General features: G+C 35.5%; 1 protein-coding gene across 1 annotated transcript in view; it reads right to left on the reverse strand.

Moving 5' to 3' along the window:
- LOC107592876 (leucine-rich repeat and fibronectin type-III domain-containing protein 2-like) overlaps positions 1–21,634 on the reverse strand; it is a 121,749-nt gene that overhangs the window by 68,270 nt on the left and 31,845 nt on the right. Inside the window, exon 2 of the mRNA XM_016282453.1 lies at positions 8,188–8,325. The gene's annotated coding sequence lies outside the window, so the exon portion shown is untranslated. The remainder of the gene's footprint in view (positions 1–8,187; positions 8,326–21,634) is intronic.

Raw genomic sequence — 21,634 nt, forward strand, 5'->3', positions numbered from 1 at the left:
CCTTTGTAAAGGTGTCCTTAGACTCAATTAGTGAATACCATATAGCTTTTCCTTATATCTGTGAAAGCTTTACAAATTCTGCAGTTTTGTCAGATCTGTGTGTACAGTATGCCTGTGTTAGTGTGATTTAAAGGGAAGGTCTTTTAAAAAGATCATGTGGAAAATAATGGCATTAAACTGTATTAACATTTACATTCACTTACATTTAGTAGCTTGTCTCAGATATTCATTCTCCAACATTCATCTCAATTGCAGGCCATCATAACCAATTAAAGAAATGTACTTTATCCATTCAGTTATTTTTCCTGTAACTCTGGCAATGATTACAAAATTGAATGTATCAGCTATTGTTGTTTTTGATTGAAAAAAATATTTTTTAGAATAAACAGATACAAAAATATTTTTAGAATTTTATCTTTTTAGTTGGCATTCTTTCCAAGCTATATGAGAAAATTTATTTATTTTTTTTTTTTTTAAGCGCTGCACACTTTCAAGGTAATCGTTTTAGGCTAAAAGAATCAAAGAAAAAATTCTAAAAATATGAAGACTATTGACTGTAAGCACATGCATTCTCAGAAAAGAGTCTTGTTATTTTGTCTTGATATTTTTTTTTATTTCCAAACTTGGCAGAGCTGGTAGGACAAAATGGACAAGATTTAGAGAATGTTTTCCTTCTTGTTATTACACCATGATTTTACATGACAGTATTCTGTTATCCAAATGAGTTTGGATAGTTGTAGTAGCAGTAGTAGTAGCATTTATTTATTTATTTTCAAGTTAAGTTCCAACTAATAAGGCATCTTGAAAAAAGCTTTCCAGTTGGAAGATCAATCCAAGCTTGGAATGCTGGATAGCTAGAATGAAATTTACCACCCTTAATCTGCATAACCTGATCAGTTACATTACTTTCAACAACAACAACAGATGCAGTGGTAATGGAGAAGTTATGGATTATTTATTTATTAGAGCAAATGCATGTTAATTGATAATCATATTCATAATTTAAGGATCATAAATTTGCGCACCATAACCTTTCAGCCACACCCTCCCCCAAATGTATATGTTCTATCACAGAGAGAACAAAAGAAAAAAACAAATACATAAATAATAATAATAATAATGATGATGGAAATTATAGTTTAAATGAAAAATGACAAAACAATCTTAATCATCTTTAATGTTGGTAATCATATTTGCATTTAAGTAGTGTTGACTTGTTTATTTTTAATCAGCATTTCATGTCATTTACTCTTGTTCTCTATTTTGTGATTTTCCTAATGCCAAATGTTAAGCCAAAATGTAGAAAAGAAATAGAAAGAGAAAGATTAACTGTAAACACATAAAAATGTGCATTTGCAATTAGTTTCTGGAAATTGCATCACTATAGCACATGAATATAGCTACACAGTTGCAATACGATGTAATACAATCTTTGTAACTAAAATATATGAACTTATTAAAACATGCTGATTCAAACACAACGCGCAAAACTCACACATGAGGCAAAGGATAGAAATGGCAAAACAAATGACACTCAAGGGAGTCTGGTACTTGTGTGAAAAGCTCAAGGACTCAGTACTGTATGTGGGAAAGCACACAGGCACACACACACACACAACATCACTCTCTGCACTCTAACTAAGCAGTTTTTCACACTCATTTCTTGGAGTTTACAGTGGAACTGTTGTCATTTGTGTGACAGGCGAGTGCACTTAATCCCGTCTCAAGAGAGAGAGCAGTGCCAGATGGCCGAGTACAGCAGCAGAGACAGTGGTCAGGTGGTGGACAGACATCCACCCTCGGAGTACACTAACATACTGGCTGACTGTCAGCAGACAGCATGTGGCATGTAGGCAGTTTACTGGCAGGTCACCAGCTAATGGTTTACCTGAAGTGCTAAACATTTATACAGTCTGGAAACAGCCAGTCTCCTGAGGGGCTCTGGCTAAGCTGACGGCTGACAATCAGCCATTGTGTCAGTGTACTTTGACATGCTAAAATATGACTGTAGAGGCAATTGAAAAGCACATGGCAAGGTACTGTATGATACTGTTAATTTTACTACATTGTTAATAATATTACATTATAAAAAAAACAGTTTGTAAGCTAATTTTTGGTATTGTGTTATGAGTAGTTTTTAGTATGTTGCTAAGCGGTTCTTAGAGTGTTCTTGTTAGCTACATATTAACACCAACACATAGAGAATCTATGGGGTATTGTCAAGAGGAAAATGAGAAACAAGAGACCGAAAAATGCAGATGAGCTGAAGGCCACTGTCAAAGAAACCTGGGCTTCCATACCACCTCAGCAGTGCCACAAACTGACCAACACCATGCCATGCCAAATTGAGGCAGTAATTAAAGCAAAAGGAGCCCCTACCAAGTATTGAGTACATGTACAGTAAATGAACATACTTTCCAGAAGGCCAACAATTCACTAAAAATGTTTTTTTTATTGGTCTTATGAAGTATTCTAATTTGTTGAGATTAGGTTTTAGGATGAGGTTTTTGTTAAATGTGAGCCAAAACATCACAATTAAAAGAACCAAAGGCTTAAACTACTTCAGTTTGTGTGCATTGAATTTATTTAATACACAAGTTTCACAATTTGAGTTGAATTACTGAAATAAATGAACTTTTCCACGACATTATAATTTATTGAGATGCACCTGTATTTCATCCATTTTATCATCTGGTAGGTGAAAACCTCTCCCCAGCACATCACAATATTATGTTGTAAACTTGCTCAGCAGCTCACCTGGTACAGCATTACATTTGCGATGCAGAGCACACAGGTATGAGCCACGAGTCACATTTTCTTTTGCTATCGGTTAGATTTACCCTAGGGTTTAATGTAGGTGATATGCTATTTTCAAAAGTGTGGGGTTTTTTAGCATTTTTTTAAAGCATTTTCAATGTTACTCACAGGACAATTAATTTAAAAACTGCTGCAATATGTGCAACAATAAAGGTGTTGCCAGATTTACATTAATCTGTTTTGGTTACAACTGAACATGCTTTAGCACCAGTACATTGTCACTGGACACTTTACTTTGTTGTGAAACATGCAAGAAGCAACGTAATATAATTGTACAGAAATGCGCCACAAGCATTTTAAATGTCCTGTGTGACACTACAGTATGTGTACAAATTAATGTTGTCTTGAAGGATTGGCCTTTTTATTTTGGAAGCTAGCCAACTCATTTAATGCGCAATAGGAGACAAACCTGTAAACATTAAAGCTTCAGAAATGTTGTGTTTGGTAATGCTTGATAAAGGTCATGAAATGGCTTTCTCAGCCCACACAATTAACCCGCTTTCTCTGTGAGGCAGCAATCTGTTGGGAGGCAATTAAAGCCCACTGCTTCCTGTTGCGAGTCATCTTTATACTATAAGAACCTAGTTGCAATAACCACTGCAATTGTAAAACATGTTATTAACCCTTTGCTGGAGTTTCCAGGAAAGCAATACCTAAAAAACTAATTCAAAATAAATAATTTGCAAGAAATAATTGTTCAACAACAAACAATATAATCTAGATTATGCACCACTATTTAACTCTCTCTATGTGTTAAATGGGAAGGTATGTTTCATTTTTGTTTTAAAGAACTTATTTGTGGCCACCCATTGAAATATGGATTGTGGAAAGTGGATGTCACAAGATACATTTTTTTTTTCTAATTTATAAAATAAACAACTATGAAATATAAGTCAATTCACTTAAAAATCAGTTTGCTGGCACAAAGGCAGACATTTGAGGTAGGTTAAAATGGTGTACTGGTACATTACCAATCTTTGTTTCACGAGCAAATCGCACTTGAGTCTGACCTTTTCAATGATTAACTAGGGCTCGAATTGAGGGGGAATATGGGGGGATAGTCCTTGTTGAAAAAAAAAAAAAGACAAAGATCCTTCCCTAAAACCACCATCCCCCTCACTTTAGATTAATAATGGTGTGTATTATGTACAACTGGACATGCAAATTAAATATTAAAATAATATACTTATAATTTACAAACTAAATAACGGTGATTGGGTAATCAAAACTCAGTATTGTAACGAGTTGCAAGCTTTGTTCATTTTTCGCACAAAAAGTTTCAAGCACAACTTTTGATGTTCTGTAAAAAACAGCAACACAATATTTCCTTTATTAGAGTTGAAGACATTCCCCTGACAAAACATTATTGTGTGACTGTGAGGGACAGAAAGATGATATTGAGAGTGGTCACTGACTTTGCAAAAACACATTTTAAGAGTCCAAAAGCATTCACTGCATAATGAAGCCTATTAGAATGCAGTTAGAATATTTTTTTTTGCAAACAAAATATTTCTGAACAAAGCTGGAACAGAGCCATTATGCGTGAGACCAACACTGTGTTGTTTCGTTCCTGTTCTTTAATCTGTTTTTGAATGAATCGAGTGAGTCATTGATTCAACAATCCATTCATAAAGAGAGTCACTTGCTTTATTTCTAATTGAATCAAGTCGTTTTGAACACTTGTTTAATTTTAATGATTAAATTAATTATGTATTAAAACAGCCACCTACTGGCAATTTTATTCTCAACTTATTTATCCATGACAGGCCTAAACCAGCCGAAGTACAAGCACAAATATGCACTCAGCAAAATATTGTTTAATCATTGTTCACTTTTGTTACTTTTCACAAAAAAACCTTGGGAGCACTTTATTTCAATAGTGCGCATTAGACATTTATTTGAAAATAAGTAACTTTGCAACTATGTCATCTACCAGTTACTGGAGTATTAGCAGACTATCAGCTTAATATTTGCTAACACTTTATTTTGATTCGCCCCCCAATAGATATTCTACTGACTCATTGCAAAAAGTCAAGTTTATGTAAGTATATGTCAACTTATTCTGCTAAACAAAAACCTAACCTGGCAATCTACTAATACTCTGCTAATACTCTGATAAAATTTGACATGTAGTTGCAAATGAATTACTTAGACAGTAGTCAACAAAATGCCCAAAGTGCACTATTGAAACAAAGGGTAACCAAATTATTTAAGATTCCACTGAAAATAAGTTTGCCAACATGACACAGCCACAACCAATAACAGCATATTTCATGCTTCATATTATTATTGTTTAAATGAAGTTCCAAACGTAGGTTCGGGGGGAGCCTAATCATTCAGTCCTGTCAATCATCATTACGAGCCTATATAAGCAGCACTCATTGCACCATCCCAGCATCAATTCTTCCAGCATCCCTCCACCTCCCCATCTCCTCCTCTATTTGTGTTACTCTCCCTCTAGGTAGTACCACAATAGGGGGGCTGAACTCAGTGCTCAAGCCGAGCCTCAGTTAGACAGCAAGCCAAGTTCGTTTACCATTAACCACCAGGACTGGATGGGCAGGCCAACTCATGAATCAAAGCATATAGCACTGCCCAGAGTGAGATCTTCTTCATTTAAAATGTATATCAAAGCATATAGCACTGCCCAGAGTCTTCTTCATTTAATATATATAAAATATAATCCAGTCAGTGGATAAAGCTGTATGTCGTAACTAAACATTTAAAATGAAGTACTATAAAAAGCCTTGTAATTGTATTTAACCGCCACAAATACATTATGTACAATTTCAACAGTTGCTAATGCTAATGTGTTTTCCTCTGGTTTGTGTGACCATTAGTTTCATTGCATGCAGGGTTTTTTTTGTCCAGTTTTGATTCACATATTAATATACTTGTTTTTGATGGGATTTTATTATTTTATTATTTATTAATTATTTATTATATGTTTGTTTGTTTGTTTGATTGCTTGCTTAGGGTATTCAGGTTCTTCCACATATCCATCAAATAAATTGGGTCTTACCAGACAATAGTAGCTGCCTTAAGACTATTATTCCTACTCATGTGTTAAAAGCTCTAACCTGTTCAATAATATGCCACGTCATAGTCAATATATTGTATCCTTTATTTACTTGTTATTTTTATTATCTTTTTGCCTGCAGTTGTAAATCAAGTTGCTTATATGCAAGACACTTACTACAGCAAGGATACCTTCTGGATGATATTGCTGAACCTCTGATTCCATTGCTCTTTTCCCCCGCTCTCTCTCTCTCTCTCTCTCTCTCTAAATTACAACAGCTGGGCATGTTATACACTGCAAATTATTCGTATTTGTTTGTTTGTAAGTTTTAGCATTTTTGGACATTAACCATTTCATATTACTGTTGCTTAGATATCAGGGGTAAAAAAAAACTTTTTTAAGTTTTTAAGAACTTTATGTTCAAAAGTGTGTGCAAAAACTACAAAATTGCAAGCAATGTGTTTTGTCTCCAAATTGCATCATGTTTTGCTCAAAATAAGGAGTTAAGGCCTTTCCACATTGAGCGCGATGCGAAAAAGCGAGGCGAATCGCCGACGAACGCTGCTTTCACACCGAACGCAAAACGATTGTTCGCCTTCTGCTAATTCACGCCTGAACGCTAGGTGGCGCCGACCAACAATGCATTTTTCCTCAGATGTGTATCTCTTAAATTGATTTAACATCATCCGCTGCTCAATATACAGCATTAAATTAAGATAAACAAGGTTCTACACCAGAAACAAACTATCTATGATGTTTACAAGAATAGGCTACATCCTAAAATATAATTAGAAGTACAATTAGCATCAAGCTACACTTGAAAATGTATGGAATTATTAATGTATTTGCTTACCCACTTTAAACCATCATCGAGTGCTTGTAATAACTTCCAATTGTGATCTATAGTTGATTTTGATTAATAAGCAGACACATTGTATGGAATTGTATACACATTCAACTTTGTATGTTTACTAACGCTGCACTGCTAATATTTGTTATAAACATCCTTGCTCTAAAAATACCATGAGCTGTATACAAAACACATACAGAAAATATATCGTCATCATTGTATGTTTCATATTGCATGTGTAGAAAAAGAGTTAACGCGCTTTGACTCATAACACTCACGCACGTAGAAGAAAACGGACGGTGCTCTACAGATCACATAATTCAGTGGACAATTAATAGAAATGTTATTCTGTATAAAGAACATGTTGTGAGAATAAATCTGTTCTGAAATACCAACGATAACAAGAACTCAGCATCCACTTTCTTCTCTTATCCGGGATACTCTTCTTCGATGTTTGTTTACACTGGTTTTTGAAACAGTGCCACCACTCTTGCCTTTTTGTGCAACAGCAGCTGCTCCAGTCACGTGATCCTAGCTCAAATCTTATTGGACGGCCCGTGTTTTCGCTTTGTGAAACTGAAAAGAATCGTCGGACTGGTTCGAAAAAAAAAAAACATTTACATTTTCGGTGCGCGAATGTTCAGAGTCTATGTGGAAGCATCCATAGAACTCTATTGTTTTATTCCAGCGCGTCATCACGTCCGATATTCGTTTCGCTTTTTCGCGCTTAGTGTGGAAAGGCCTTTACTCTTGAAGGGTAAAAGAACAAAACCCAAATGTCTTTCAGCCGACCCCAAGATTAAAGTGAATGAAAAAAATTAAATATTATATTTTATTAATACAATGCTAAATAATAATATGTAATAAACATAAATGTTAAAAATAATAATAATAAACAGAGTGAATCTTACAATGCATGTCATAACTGCACCACATAAATCGCACTAAACTCAAAGCAACGCCAGATGGAGTTTGTATCGAGCAAGCATCTATAGATGCTTTGAGTCAGCTAAAAGCACTATATCATGATGGCAGAACAGACTGTTCTCTCTTCATTTGCAAGCAGTAAACAATATGCAGAAGAATAAATGGAATAAATTCACTAAATAGCCTTTTGTGGTTTAATAATCACACTATTCCATATTGAAATTTTGATTTAAATGTTATTAATTGTGCAGTCTATTACACAGTATTCAGAGAGGGAAAAATCAATTCAAAGTAGATTTAGTCATTAGTCAAATTATCATTATTCAACAGTTTTGTTCCGAATGGTAAAAGTAGATTTCAGCCCTGTTCAAAGAAGCTGAAATCCAAATCTTAATCTGTATTCAATGACATTTTCATGCATGGCATTTTGAATGGCAGTGTTTACACTGACAGCAGTCACTTGCTGATACATCAAGCGGGGATCCAAACATCTCTTCTTGTGCTGACATCAGTTGAACATCAGGCAGAATGACACACTGCAGCAGAAGAAATGCAATCTAGTTTGTTTACTGACCTTCCCGTCTCCCTACTGGCAACAAACAATCAGAGATGTCTGTCTCTCTCCCTGTGCTCTCGGAGAACTGGGGCAAGGTAACTTCTCTTCCAACACTCTGCTAAAGTAGTATTCCACCTCATTGAGTCACTTGTTCACCTGCAAGACAGAGAAAATGCATTTGTCTGAACATGTGCTTTGGTAGCTCAAAGTATGTCACATTTTAAAACCTAGATTTTTACATTTTCAGAACAAAATGTGAGTTTGCACATGCAAAACCACTACGCTAAGGTATTCTGCGGTGGCTGCTGTGGTCAAAGTCACTTTACACTATTCTGGTAATTTGCACCACTATCAGAAAACATTTGAACACACTGTTACCAATACTGGCTTTATGGTAGCCATTATCAAGGAAGATCCATTTTATTTAATTGATGTGTTGAATATGGATCTCCTTCATTGTGTACCAATGGAATTAAGATAACTATGGTAAAAAAATAAATACATACATAAACAAATAAACTGGATGATTAATGACGTTAACGTTTTTTTTAATATTAGGGTCTTTGCAACCTTGACACCATTATTGAACGAAATTGAATCAACAGTGAATTGACTTGAACTGACATTCATGACATTTTTGTCTTCTGTAGAGCTGCTTATACAGTAGCTAAATTTAATTAATTAAAAAAAGATACATTTTGCAACATTGACAGAGTTATTGAATTTAATTGAAACAAAAATGAAGTAAATTGAACTGTATAATGGCACTATTATCTACTGTTGAGCTGATTTTCTGCTGAAATTAAACTTGTTTCATAATTGATGATTTTTACAAGTGTGCATAAATGTGACTTGACTTGTCTTGACTTGAAAGTACCACATTTTCCTTGAAGTCGTATGTAAATACAATACATAGCTACATAAATATGATAATCTCTCAATGTCATGGCATATGAATATGCTAATCATTCAGTGCATTGGAATATATAATTATGCCCTCTGACACCATGACTGTACCATGGTACCACCTCGGTCCTTTTTTGTAAGAGCAAGATCATGATTTAGTAGAAGCTAGACAGATATAGATAGATTTAATTGACAAGACGGGGTATAAAAACTGTCTTTCTATGGCATAGAACATTAATCACACTACTCTATTTTTCATATTAGTTCAAGGAAAATCAGTATTCTGCCACTGTCTTTCTCTTCAGGGATTCAACACTAGTATCCATCTAGAGATTCACACTTTTGTGATAATGCTGCTGCTATCGGTGTCACTTTGACTGTCACATTTGAAGCTGTAGCCTGTTCCATGTTGTCATGTGTTTCATTGACGCAGTTTTTCTTGCTCACTGTAACTCATGACAAAATGTCATACACAACACATTCTATTTTGGTAGTAGGTATGACATGTTGATGTTCTGATCATATGCCGCTGCTATGATAAGCCAAGAAAATGACTAGATTTATTAATCTTATCTTTAAACACTGCTCTTAGTTGCACTTTGGTACATCTGAGTCATAAAATGTTGCTGAGATAGATTATAAAGCATTAAACAAAAGGACATTTTCATATTGATGTGATGATTTTATCTTATGAAACATTATAAGACTAAAATGCGTCATCAAAATATGATACACTATCAGGGACACACCTGCAGGCAAATATGATTTATGCTATAAGATGGTGTGCAATCTATCATTGGGATGAAAGTCAACCACAATTACAGTGTGCTGCTGTGAGGTGAAGATTCGCCTCAGATATCGTAATCAATGTTATCAGTATACTAATCAAAACTACATTTTGATATTATCTGAAGAAAATGTGAGTGGTGCTTGCAAGTGTAAAATTTGCTACCACATTGCTAATATCAGTGTTAAGTTTGTTTTGTCTTTTAATTTGGTTTTTGCTTGCCTAACTGTCTGCCTGTCTTTTCTTGTTTGTTGCATTGGTCACTGATTCAAGTTGCACACCTGTTTGTAGTTGAGTTGCTTGTTAGCTTGTTTCCTTCCTTAGTTCTCCAGTTAAATATAGTCCTCTGTTTCCTTGGTTGTCTGTTTTTGTCTATGTTTGGCTGTTATGTTTGTATGTTAAGAGCTATTTTGATTCCTGAGTATAATGTTCATTTTGGGTTTGTTAATAAAAAGAAGCTGGCTGCGTTTTAGATCCTGTACTCAGAACTCATCCTTTGCTGCAAACAAATGCGATAGCTGAGGTATTGTGGGTGGAAAGTTTGAAGTTGTTTTTAGCTTTTATGGGTGTTTGATAGATGTCCCAAGTCAAAACAGCCCACCACCAACAATTATAGTGATATTAATCTCTACGATACATATTCTGGTCTTGTAACATCTGCCCTGATAGGGTGAAAAAAGGCTGAAACAGCCTAAGCTAGGTGGCTTGGTCATAGATGATTTTAGAAGGGGTTTGACCACTTGTTTAGCTGGTCAGGTTGGGAGAACCAGCTGAACACTAGCTTGGCCAGGCTGGGGAACCAGCTAGGACCAGCCAACCCAACCAGCTTTGTAAGTATTTTTCACAGTTAGTGAAAATTAACTAATATAGTTAACAAATGAAACATTATTGTCCCTTATAACCAGTGTTGGGGGTAACGCATTACAAATAACGCGAGTTACGTAATCAGATTACTTTTTTCAAGTAACTAGTAAAGTAATGCATTACTTTTTAATTTACAAGAGAATATCTGAGTTACTTTTTCAAATAAGTAACGCAAGTTACTTTTTTTTCCAATTTAATGATTGACAGCTCTCCTGTCCCCACATTGAGAGAAATCAGAAGATGTTACTGTAGTTCTAAAATAAATATGAATATGCATTAATTCATCTCACTCACAAAAAAAAAACATAGATTCAGTATTGTTCAAAATGAATAAAAATAATGCAACTCAGAATATGACGCAAACCTGCAATAATTAAATGTTAAACAACACAAACATCCTTTATGTATTTAATCCCATTCTATTAACTAATGTTTTTGCTTCTGACCTTCGATGATCCAGTTCAACCGTACTAATAAGCAAAAATTACTTTTTTTTTTTAGTCTATTTTTATTGCTGAAGTGTGTTGAAATTTCTTCTTCTGCATTCTGCTGAACGGACGTAAATTTACTTCCCCTTCCCCTTCAGCCTGAGGCTTATTAATTTCACTTTTGGAGTGAAAAGGCTTTTATATTTGCCAAAAAATATAACTTTTTTTATTTTAAAAGCAAACAAGCAAGCCCTACTTTCCATAAAAGTAACTAAGTAACGTAATTAGTTACTTTTTTTATGGAGTAAAGCAATATTGTAATGCATTACTTTTAAAAGTAACTCTTTCCCCAACACGGCTTTTAACAAATGTACCCCATAAAAGCGTCGATGGGAGAGGAAAGTTTTACAGGTGATTTACTGACAATGCGCAAAATAAAGAACACAGACGCAGCCAGCACATATCAATGAGGTATGTGAAGTCTACTAACAACACAGGGACAAATAAATAAATAATGGCACACATACCAGTAAACTGACAAGCGCAAACCTTTGTAAATCATTTTACGTAATTCATTTAAATAGTTTCCTCCCATACATTTTGCATCTGCATGGGAAACTCCAACAAATGCATATCCAATAAGGTCAGCCACAAAAATAACTGTATATACGCCTTTGTATAGCTAATTTTTCACAAGCTGTAAATCTGGCCCTATATCTAGAGCAAGTCAGCTAATACAGATACAGTTTTTCAGTCATCTAAATGTTTATATTTACAATTATTTTTATGTATGACTTTTTTCCAATCCAATCCAAATATTAATTTGTCTGTGTATTACATCTATTACAAACAGAGTCTCAGTGTTACAGCTTCTATTTAATAATAATTGATGCATTTAGCAGACGCTTTAAAGCGACTTATAGTGCTTTCAGGCTATACATTTTTACCAGTATGTGTGTTCCCTGGGAATCGAACCCATGGCCTTTTGCGCTGCTAAGACAATACCCTACCACTGAGCCACAGGAGCATTAAACAACAGCTTCTGTGTTTAGAAACGAAGAAAGCCACAGTGACAATGTCGCCGGAACTAACTCTGAGCTTAACTAACTAACTCTGAGTTTTTTTCCTTGAAGGCAAATCTGAAATATGCCTGAAAAGCTTTACTTTTAGCAAATATGTAGCAAATATTCAGTCACAAAATGTGTATCTTGCAAAACTTTGCACAAATTTTGTCTTATATATATATATATATATATATATATATATATATATATATATATATATACAGTATATACTATAAGTTACTATAAATGTGTGCATTAGCAATCACATTTTCTCAGAAAAAGACTGGACAAACCCAATTCTTCATAGAATGCAGCTTCAATATGACATTATTAATGGCCAATTAAACATAGTGCACTGAAGTTCAACTGAATTTACAGTTGTTCTCTCACTCTCTCGTGCGGATCCAGCAATTATAGTGATACTTCATAAAAACAGTCTGAGGTTAAGAACAAGAGATAAGTGGAGGAAAGAAACACTCATCACAGCATTAACAGGCCAAGAAGTTATCAATAAAAGACAGAACATTTCATCAGTCACTCAAGTAAAGATGTTCACAAAATACATTCTGCTATACATTTTTACCAGTATGTGTGTTCCCTGGGAATCGAACCCATGGCCTTTTGCGCTGCTAAGACAATACCCTACCACTGAGCCACAGGAGCATTAAACAACAGCTTCTGTGTTTAGAAACGAAGAAAGCCACAGTGACAATGTCGCCGGAACTAACTCTGAGCTTAACTAACTAACTCTGAGTTTTTTTCCTTGAAGGCAAATCTGAAATATGCCTGAAAAGCTTTACTTTTAGCAAATATGTAGCAAATATTCAGTCACAAAATGTGTATCTTGCAAAACTTTGCACAAATTTTGTCTGATATATAACTTTAAGATGAATGTTGGATCAGTGAAAAGGAAAGAACCAATCTTGCATATGTTCTTTGAAAATTTATAAATACGTTGTTGTCTTTCAAGGTTGAGAGGGTCAAAAGAGCCTTATTGCAAAGCTAATGTACCCTTTTATCACTCAGCAAACCATTGAAATATGAGTGAATAGAACCACATCTGCTAATTAGGTGACATAAACAGATGCCAAACGTAGAGAATTAATTATAGTAATTAGTAATGTTGCTGGCAAAGCTTTGCCCAGAGATGTGATACTACACAGCATCCACACCCGGGAATCATTTTAGATAACTGAGGCAGAGAAACGACATAAATATTTATGATTTCTGAGACATATCTTTACACAGTTGTAAAATACAATTTTCAAACAGCCAACTTATGTCGGGGGTCTGAAATATTCATGAGTGATGATGGAGTCGTTTTTGGTCAGAGATCTAATTTTATGATATGATGCTTCACACAGTGATGACCTTCAAGACAGGCCAATTGCTGTACATATTTTATCATAGTCACCTACTGACTCATTCATGTCAACCAAATGCATTATTTAGACACACATTTGAGCTTGATGCATTGGATTTTTTTAAAGAAAAGCTCATATAATAGTTGAGATTATAAATGATTTTGTCATAATGAATCTCTTTACCTGTTTTTCTTTTTCATTGAAAACGTCTTTACCGCAAACCATATTGCATACACAGCGAGGCAAAGAGTAAGCTGATTAGTTATATTGTTGGATTAGTTCTAACAGATTTTATTTCTTAAATCTTTTCAGCGTAATCTGTAATCTGATTGAAATTGTACCTCAACTGTGACATTTTATCTCTGAGCCAGATCAAACGACAAAACCATGGGTACGACTTAGAAATTAAGCTCTTGTGTGTTGTTTTGGAAAATGACTAATCACAATAATTAATTCAGAAACCTAATCACTCCAATAAAAAAGGCAGTTGTGAAATGCACTGAGGGAAATTCTGCTTACATTACATGCTTCAGCAACACACCTTGTACATCTGCCACAACGTGCACCCTTCAGGGAATGTTTAATAAGCACCATTAAAATCTCACAGGATAAGGCAGACTAGCTGCTTTTCATTTTTTTATGCACTCTGCAATCAAAAAACCCTACAAAGCAAGTGTCAAGGCCCAATTTGTAAACTGTCTCAGGGATGAGGAATTCCTTGAGAATCCATAATTCAAACAATTCCCCAATGAATCTGTCTTTCAACATGATTGGCAAAACAGCTTTTGCTAGTCTCATTTGCCAGCCACCAGCTGAGATGTTTCTCCCTTGTCTTAAGTATTGTGCTGTGTGATATTCTTGCTTGAAGAAACCCAGATGCTCTGTTATATAGAAAGTGGTCTCATTTGTATGCATAGGTACAGTGTTAACATATTGACAGGCAGAAACTAAAACAAAACCTTTTCATATATGATCTGTAAATATTTACAGATGTTCAAATGTTTTAAAAATTCCAAGATGTCCATAGAATATTGAATTCACAACTTTGACTTTGTGTTATTAATGTTTAACATCAAATTTATGTTAACATATTATGTGATTTCTAAAGAATCATTATAACCACACACAAGTATACAGTTTTGTTTTATATAATATTTCACAAAATATATATATATATATATATATATATTAGAGTGAACACAGATTTCCCCAAACAAAATAGTTTATCTTTGCTCCTACACTGCTCACGTTCACACTTTAGATGGGGACCAGTTCTCATGATTAACTATTAACTATGACTTTTGCCTCAATAAACTCCCAAATTGCTGCTTATTAATAGTTAGTAATGTACGTGTTAAGTTTAGGTATGTGGTAGGATTAAGGGATCTAAATTATGGAGAATAAGACATTAACGTGTGCTTTATAAGTACTAATAAACAGTCAATATGCTAGTAATATGCATGTTATTAAGCAACTAGGTAATAGTGAGAATTGGTCCCTAAACTAAAGGTCACTTCTCACATACTCTGATGTGTACAATTTTAAGTATACAAATACAAATAAATCCACCATGGTGTATGACACTGCTTCACAGTCAGGCGGCAGGAATACTCTTTAAAGTAGTCTGTCTGCCCCCTGACTACTTTACAGAGTGACCACTTCACCTGATCATGTAAAATCAATAAGTATTATGTTGGGGAAGCTGTGACAGTTCACCAAGGGCTCAGAAGAAACCACTAACGATCCTTCATTCGTAAATCATGCTGAACAAATAAAGATTTTCTCTATTGTTTTGTTGTTGTGGTTGTTGTTTTTCTCCATACATGAGTAATTATATGGTTGTATTGTTTGACCATTTGCCAGGTTTATTTACACTCTTAATTAATTTGTCACATCAGTATATTGTTGTCTTGAGATGTTGCAGGATAATTCCTTACATTTATATAGCACTTTTCTGGCCACTCAAAGTGCTTTACATAGAAGAGGGGAATCTCCTCAACCACCACCAGTGAGCAGCATCCACCTGGATGCCGGCAGCCATATTGCGCCAGAACGCCCATCACACACCAACTTATTGGTGGAGAGGAGAAAGAGTGATTAAGACAATCAGCAGATATGGGGATGGTTAGGATGCATTACTACCCTTGAAGTGTTTCATATAAGCAACGTCCAACACAATGGCAATTTGTAACTATCTTACATTTTGCCATGTACACTTAATTTCTCATAGAAACTATGAATACATATTATTAAATAATTTAACCATTGCAAATGAAAACAACAATTTTCATGGATCTTGTGTTCTTAGTTAATTAATCCATAAGTAATTATTACCGGGTTGGGAGAGTTTAAGTCACTGAAAACCTGGACTGGATGACTTTTAGTCTAGAGTAAATTATTCAATCCTAAAAAAAAATGTAAGCAAAGACTTTAATGACGTCACATTCTAAATACATAGACATTAATATGCAGTTGATCCCCTCTTCGCATCTCTAACAGCTTCCACTCCTCTTTGAAGGCTTTCCACAAGATTTTGGAGTGCTTCTGTGAGAATTTTTGCCAATCATCCAGTAGAGCATTTGTATGGTCAGACACTGATATTAGACGAAAAAGGTCTGGTTCACAATCTCCTTTCCAGTTCATCCCAAAGGTGTTCGATGGGGATGAGGTCAGGGCTCTATGTGGGCCAGTCAAGTTCTTTCACACCAAACTCATCCAACCATGTCTGTATGGGCCTTGCTTTGTGCACTGGGGCACACTCATGATGAAATGGAAAAGGGCCTTTTTCAAACTTTTCCCACCAAGTAGGAAGCATAGCATTGTCCAAAATATATTGGTGCTGGTTGCTGAGACATTAACATTTCACTTCACTGGAGAGGCCTAGCCCAACCCATAGAACAAAATGCCATTATTGTTATTCCACCAAATTTTACAGTTGGCACAATGCAGTCAGGCAGGTAATGTTCTCCTGGCATCCTTCAAACCCAGACTCACCCATCAGACTGCAAAACAGTGAAGCGTGAATAGTCACTCCACAGAACACGTTCCCACTGCTACAGAGTCCAGTGGTAGTGTGCTTTACACAACTTCATCCAGCACTTGGCATTGTACTTGGTGATGTGATACTTGCATGCAGTTGCTCGGCCATTGAGCTTACAATTTGCCTCTTTCCCTCAAGAAGGGGAAATACACCAAATCCATGATCAAGTTTGCCATTTTTAATGAAAAAACATAATAGTACACTTCATAACAAACCTAATATTTAACAAAATTAGTTCAGTCTCCTGTTGATGCCATGTGCCAGTGTTTATTAATTTATTTTATTTTATTATTATTTTATTAAAAACCTTCTCTGTGTTTTAATCTGTGCATACTTTGTATAAGAAAGACAACACACTCTTGAAAAAGGCTATACATTGGCTATGTGGCAATATAATACACATGAACCTAAAATAAAGAACCAGACTGATATGTGATTTCTTACACATATTTTCAGATGTGAGCATGAGTGTTTCTTTTGTAGTAGATCTGTGGGAAATGAAGCAAAAACAGGCACCACTTGAAAAATAAATAAATAAATCACACTCCTGTTGAGTCTGCAATTTATGGCTGTTTTCCAGCCTGTTTTCATTTCATAGTTGTGATGATGTGTACAAAAACATAGAAGAAAAAAAATTAACATCAGCAGATAAAAATAAATTGTTAACTTGTAGAGAATGTATCATTCCTCAAACGCAGCACATATAGGAGCAGTCTTAAATATTATGTGAGTGAATGTAGGTACTTGTATATTTTGTCTCACAACATTTTATTCAGTCTTCAGATGCACATTTATGTAAAAACCTGTGAATATGCTTGAATACGACATAGTTGTGAGAACATGTTGTTAGTTCTTATTATGCATTTTGAATAATGAAATGTGCACTATGAGAAACATGTATAATTGATGGGAGTTTAACAAGATGTAACAGGATGTTTGAATGAGCTAAACAGAATGGTGAATGCAATGTCTGCAGTTTTATTTAAAACACTCTCATGTGATCTTTCATTTAATTGGACTCACAATTCACTGTGAGGTGTGGAAGTTACATGATAATTACTTTCGGGGTGTTCTTAGACAGAAACCCCTTTAACCATGATAAAACCATTTTAATACAGATTATGAACAGCAGTATGAAAAGACTGATTAATATGAAGAAATATTTAAATGTATTAATAATATTTATGAGTAAAAGCTATTTTTGTAACATACTGTACAGTAGTTACCTGATTGCAGGTTTTGTACATCTGACAAGCAACTCGCTGTATTAATATAGAATTCAGCTGATATAAAGTCATAAGTGTGTGTATATCAGCTAATATACAATGGCTTTGAGCATACAATAAAAACAATGTAGAGTCATTAAATCTACAATTCTCTCCACACACTTTATGAACAGATTGCATGTTGGAGTTGCTACCAGTATTTTGTGGGGCCCTAGATGAGCGATAATTACTTTCGGGGTGTTCTTAGACAGAAACCCCTTTAACCATGATAAAACCATTTTAATACAGATTATGAACAGCAGTATGAAAAGACTGATTAATATGAAGAAATATTTAAATGTATTAATAATATTTATGAGTAAAAGCTATTTTTGTAACATACTGTACAGTAGTTACCTGATTGCAGGTTTTGTACATCTGACAAGCAACTCGCTGTATTAATATAGAATTCAGCTGATATAAAGTCATAAGTGTGTGTATATCAGCTAATATACAATGGCTTTGAGCATACAATAAAAACAATGTAGATTATGAAGTGGGTGAAAGTTTATAATAAGAAGATCCTTGTGTCGGAAGTAATGATCTGCTCTTTCATTAAGATGGACCATCTTGTGGTGCCCCCCAGACATGTCAGGGCCCTAGGTGGCTGCCTGTATGACGGGCCTTGTCTCTGAATTTCATATTAGTCAAAGAACCCTGGAGCACTGGTAAGCATAGAGAGACAGATCTAAGCCCTGCTTGGACACAGTCTGGCTTAAGCTTTGATGTTCACTTCATCCCACACTGGCAGCAAGTCAAGACGAGCTTTACTTATAATCAGACAGCTTCCAGTCATCCGGACAGCTGAGGAGCAGATGGCTGACTTTGCACACAGGTGAGAACGCACCAACACACATACACGTCACCTATTTGCACTCAAATTAGACCCTGTTAGCCTCACATCAATACACTCTCAAAAGGAAATGACAACCTGTGTTTATCTACACACCACAAAAATATTTCTCTGGAAATATTTTCACTTTGAATCTGTTAAAGGGGTCATATGATGCGATTTCAAGTATTCCTTTCTCTTTGGAGTGTTGCAAGCTGTTCGTTAATAGATCCCTAAAGTTGCAAAGACTAAAGTCTCAAACCCAAAGAGATATTCTTTATAAAATTTAAGACTGGTCCACGCCCTCCTAAAACGCCTCATTTAAACACGCCCCCACATGTCTACATCACGATGTGGGAAGATTTGTATAACACCGCCCAAATGTATACGCAAAGAAAGAAGGCGTAACTTTAATGTTGCTGCCACCGCCGCCACCATGCTGTGAAGACGCTGTGTGTTTCGTTGCGAAAGATAAAATACTTTGTTTGGCCTTCCAAAAGAGGACACGACTAGAAATCAGTTAAGTTGTATTTACAACACTGTTCCAGAACAGTTCATCCCAAATATTCAGATGTGTGCAGCACATTTTATGGAGGACTGTTTCCTGATCCTGGGAGAGTAGACTACAATGCCGGCTGTTCTGACTCACAGACTGTAAGTATGTTTTTATAGTTACAGAATTTGCCACTGATGATTCAAACGCGAGTTTTTAGCAGTGTAGAGTAGCGCTTGTTGTTTGTCATTTCTCCGATCACAAATGCAGACATGGTTTTATGATTATGCGGCACGATGCAATGCAACGCGTAAAAAGTCATTATAATCCGTAATCCGTATTATTTTGATTCGTCTGACCACAGAACAGTTTTCCACTTTGCCACGGTCAATTTTAAATGAGCCTTGGCCCAGAGATAACGCCTACGCTTCTGGATCATGTTTAGATATGGCTTCTTTTTTGACCTATAGAGTTTTAGCCGAATGGCACGGTGGATTGTGTTCACCGACAATGTTTTCTGGTAGTATTCCTGAGCCCATGTTGTGATTTCCATTACAGTAGCATTCCTGTATGTGATGCAGTGCCGTCTAAGGGCCCGAAGATCACGGGCATCCAGTATGGTTTTCCGGCCTTGACCTTTACGCACAGAGATTGTTCCAGATTCTCTGAATCTTTGGATGATATTATGCACTGTAGATGATGATAACTTCAAACTCTTTGCAATGTTTCTCTGAGAAACTCCTTTCTGATATTGCTCCACTATTTTTCGCCGCAGCATTGGGGGAATTGGTGATCCTCTGCCCATCTTGACTTCTGAGAGACACTGCCACTCTGAGAGGCTCTTTTTATACCCAATCATGTTGCCAATTGACCTAATAAGTTGCAAATTGGTCCTCCAGCTGTTCCTTATATGTACATTTAACTTTTCCAGCCTCTTATTGCTACCTGTCCCAACTTTTTTTGGAATGTGTAGCTCTCATGAAATCCAAAATGAGCCAATATTTGGCATGACATTTCAAAATGTCTCACTTTCAACATTTGATATGTTATCTATATTCTATTGAGAATAAAATATAAGTTTATGAGATTTGTAAATTATTCCATTCCTTTTTTACTCACAATTTGTACAGTGTCCCAACTTTTTTGGAATTGGGTTTGTACAGTATGTGGAAAATAATGGGTTTTTTTAACCTTAAACCGCATAAACACATTTCATTACACAAAATAACGTTCTTTTTAGCAACATCATATGACCCCTTTAAATTCCATTTCCATTCCAGTTGTTTATCTTTGATCTTATTAGCACTTTAAAAATGGGAAGGTAGGGAAATGTAATATTATGGTAGAGTAATAGTGTAATAGGTTAGAGTAATATTTACCAATACATCTCTGCAATTTTTAACTCTTTGACAAAAAGTTTCAGAACGATGATTTTTAACTCTTTGACAAAAAGTTTCAGAACGATGATCAATACGTAGATAGAGTAGATCGCTTTCATTAACACCCCCAAAGCTTTCACAGTCCTGTACCACTTCCTTGGTTGACATTTCATTTGGCAGCATTAGTCAGTTTTGCTGTTTAATATTTGATGATCATTTTACATATGCACCTGCTTACATACGCTTCCACTTGTTTCTGCTTCTTCTTCACCTGTGTTTTGATCCTGAGATGCTGTACTATTCCAGAAGATGTGAAAACACAGAAACACTTTATTGGCAGGGAAAGAGTTAATCCCATCTCTTTTTCATTAAAGTTCCCCTATTATGGGTAATGAAAGGTTCATATTTTGGTTTTGGGAGTCCCCAACAACAGGTTGACATGCATGCAAGGTCAAAAAACACTTTCATTGTCTTATAATATGCATTTTTTTTTACCTTACTTGCTCAATGACTCCCAAACAATTTGCTCAACGATTCATTTTTCCAAACCCCTCCTTTGCGTGATGCTAATCTGCAGTGATTGTTCCGATTGGTCGATTTCATTTCTGTTTCATCATGTCTATAATGCCTGATAAAGCAGCGTTTGTGAGCGCAGTGCTGCTTTTGTTTAAAGCGTTACCGGGGAAACCACTATTTGTACCGCTCCAAAAGCGGCACCTAGTGGCAAAGAATAAATTAGCATTTTCATTCAGTCCAAGGCGAAAAGACCAACAGGTGGGCGGGCAATATGCTAATGTTTCATGTTGATGTCAACATGAACAGCTTGGGATTTGATTTAAAAATGACTCGTTCAGAGTCGACTCTTTCTTTTGAGAGACAATAACTTTATTCCCGGTGCACTTTCAGATTTAAAACTTTGCAGGGTGTCTTCATTCACTTAGAGCTGTGTTACACACTGCATGAAAGGTCATTTTCAAAAAGCCATAATAGGGGCACTTTAAAGAATATAGCATCTCTGTCTCTGTCTCTCTCTCTCTCTCTCT

The sequence above is a fragment of the Sinocyclocheilus grahami genome, unplaced genomic scaffold, assembly GCF_001515645.1.
Source record: "Sinocyclocheilus grahami isolate Dianchi unplaced genomic scaffold, SAMN03320097.WGS_v1.1 scaffold160.1, whole genome shotgun sequence".
Taxonomy (NCBI): Eukaryota; Metazoa; Chordata; class Actinopteri; order Cypriniformes; family Cyprinidae; genus Sinocyclocheilus; species Sinocyclocheilus grahami.